This window comes from Nannospalax galili, unplaced genomic scaffold, assembly GCF_000622305.1.
Source record: "Nannospalax galili isolate Female #2095 unplaced genomic scaffold, S.galili_v1.0 C47826757, whole genome shotgun sequence".
Taxonomy (NCBI): Eukaryota; Metazoa; Chordata; class Mammalia; order Rodentia; family Spalacidae; genus Nannospalax; species Nannospalax galili.
In genome coordinates this window covers 1-619 of record NW_008454701.1, presented here as the reverse complement: position 1 = coordinate 619, position 619 = coordinate 1, and the positions used below count along the sequence as shown (strand labels likewise).

The window sequence follows — 619 nt, the reverse complement described above, 5'->3', positions numbered from 1 at the left end:
TTTCTTTCTTTCTTTCTTTTCTGTACCAGTGATTTTAATAAAGAAAGACTGGGAAGCTTCTGATCATGGCTCTGTAGTATTTCACCAGGCCAGTGGTGCCTGGTTGAGGGTGAGCATGCCAACTGACTTGAAGATCTTGTCTTCTATGCTATTCCTGGACTCTCTGCTTTCAGACAAAGAGGAGTCTGGCTCTTGTTTCCTTTTAGGAGGGATATACCCACTGAGGCCAGAGACCAAACTCTTCTTTTCACGAGATGGTTTATCTGAACAGTCGTCACTTTAAAGCTTCATCTTCTTTTTATCAACATTGTGAACAACACCATGTCTGCTGAGGCTTTGTTTCATTGCAAACATCTTGCCACAGCCAGTGTTCACACACAAACAGGCACTTTTACTCGTGGAAGGAGAGAATATGGTTCTGCAGATTGAACACGGTTGTTTAGGTCCTACCACAGCCTTCTCTTGGACACCGCTACACACCCCTTTCTGGTGCGTGAGTCTTCATGTGTTGCTTAAGGTAATCTTTATACTTAAATGCCTTCTGGCATACTGCACAGGTTATTTCCTCTTTATGGGTTTCTCTTGTGTGTTTGAGTTCTGTCTGTGTTTTTGCCAAAAA

At 42.8% G+C, this 619-nt stretch overlaps 1 pseudogene; it reads right to left on the bottom strand.

Moving 5' to 3' along the window:
- Positions 1 to 81: 81 nt before the first annotated feature.
- LOC103728211 lies at positions 82 to 616 on the bottom strand (annotated as a pseudogene).
- Positions 617 to 619: the final 3 nt, after the last annotated feature.